This window comes from Haemaphysalis longicornis, unplaced genomic scaffold (assembly GCF_048455015.1).
Source record: "Haemaphysalis longicornis isolate Haplotype H1 unplaced genomic scaffold, Haemaphysalis longicornis Haplotype H1 scaffold_10, whole genome shotgun sequence".
In the NCBI taxonomy this organism is placed as follows: Eukaryota; Metazoa; Arthropoda; class Arachnida; order Ixodida; family Ixodidae; genus Haemaphysalis; species Haemaphysalis longicornis.
The window spans coordinates 124,335,927-124,338,071 of NW_027526204.1; positions in this window are offsets into that span (position 1 = coordinate 124,335,927).

A 2,145-nucleotide genomic window follows, 5' to 3' on the forward strand; every position below is an offset into this window, starting at 1 on the left:
CCCCTGCCTCTTTGTTGTCCTTTACTAATGCGAGAATCCTTCTCGCACCCCTGCCCCAAAACCGCATTTAGAGAGGTGCCATATCTGCACTCCATTTACCGATCTTGTTCGGAGACAATCAATCGCTTAATGCATTTTTCTGCCGCTTGAGGAACACAGACATGAAAAGCATGGTTGAGCCACGTTATATCAAGCTTGGGGAAGCAGGATGCAGCGTTTTGCAAGACGAAAGAAAAGGGTTTAGATAACCTGTTCGTTCAGCGATTATGCTCATTTTCAGGCAAGCAAACCACTAACCCTTTTAGTATCAGCAAGTTAAGTGGTTAGTAATCTCCTCCTTTTGCAACATCAATTTGAATCTCGATTGTGTCAACACACTAAACCCAGCACATACAAGGTCAACCTGCATATTCGAATAGCAGGCTTAGTCAAATTACTCCACAGCAGCTACGTGCTGCCTTATGGGTAAGCAACACATTGTATGGCTTCAGGATACATACCCGGGATTCCAAGTCATATGGGCCCAGCCAACCACCACAGCGGGTGAGAAGAAAAAAAAAAGTGGGGCATTGAGCAGGTTTGTTGTATCACGGATATGCTACCACTAACAACTGGGGGTGGGCGATTGATCGATTAACCTTCCAATTAATCGATTAATGCTTTAGTAGCGAATTTTTTTAACCGGTTGACGTAATGTGAGCAAACTGAAACGCGTGTCATGTTGAAATTGCACGCAAGCATGCCGAGGACTATATTCCTGTTCAAATAACTCGCCTGACATCACAACAGAAAACGATGCAGGTATGCTCAGATGATGATAGTGACTAAAAGCAAAAGCTTATAGCCGAGACAGACAAAGAGGCTACGTTTGATACAAATTTACACAGTACACAAATCGGCTAGTGGGCACTTGCACCGTTTGGGCGTTGTATAAACCAACTCTGTCGTAAGTAAACCAAAATTACTGGCTTCCCCTGCAATTGCGCCGAGTGCTGATGTTTCCGATTCTAGAAAAGTGTGAGTGACAAACACGGTGATAAGCGTCTCGCCTGCATCAGCGCCATGGTGATGACCTGCTTACCTCTTCTGGTATGTCCGTAACAGGCCAACGAGCACATCGATCTTACTAATATTACGAATATTATTAATATTCTACTATAAACAATCTTCAAATACTAATTTTGGTCATTTTTCTTTGTAAACCACTGCAACCAGTTAACCAAGTAAAGCCAATCAATTAACCGTATTAAAAATATTAACCGATGCCCAGCCCTACTAACAACCCAATAGTTAACACGTCACAAAAAGGAGGACCTTTCAGAGTGGGCATAGCTCAGAAAAGCCAACTTTTACAGCCACTTTGATAATACTGAAAGTTCAGTATACATATCGTAAATGCCCAACATTTGTGTAACAGCCCCAATTTCAACTGAGCTTTCACGCTGCAACTTTACTGCACTGAAGAGTTTTTGTTGCATCCAAGTTTGATATATCGGGGCTCAACTGTGTTGCATTCAACTTCTCAGAGGGTGCCTGCCACGTTACCTCTACCTGCTACCTCTGTGTTTGATGCATTTGTCTGGTGCCCTACTACATATCCTCCTGTATCCAGGAAACAGCAACACCTCTTCATCGCTTTTTCCTTAGTGGCAAGTCTGCATTCCACCGAGCCTTTCGCATGCCTTTGCTGCGTCAGACAATCAGTCTAAGTGCTTCAGCTCTCGCTGTACACACATTGTTCGAGCATTGTAACACTGTTGTGCAGTTGTAGCTTTCATCGAGCAGCCAGTGTTCGTTTGAAATGTAGTGGAGGGTACTGTTGCTAGCCTGTGCAGTGGTGAGCTGTTCGAGGGCATTTGAACGATTAGTAGTAGTAGCAGCCCAGCAGGGCCTAGTCGCAGCATATACACCCATTTAAGCTTTGAAGTGATGTGACCTTGCCGTTTTGGACATGGCTTTCCCTCAATGCCTCTGCAGTAGCGACAGCGTGGCACATTCCAGTCATCCGAATATCAGCAGCCATGCTATGTGAAGACCTGCTATGCCTGAAAAGTGTTTCACGTATGGCTATTGTGTACGTGTAGATGCAAAGCACCGCACTGTGTTGCTGCAGCTTTAACCACTCGTTGCTGTGGACATGACCAG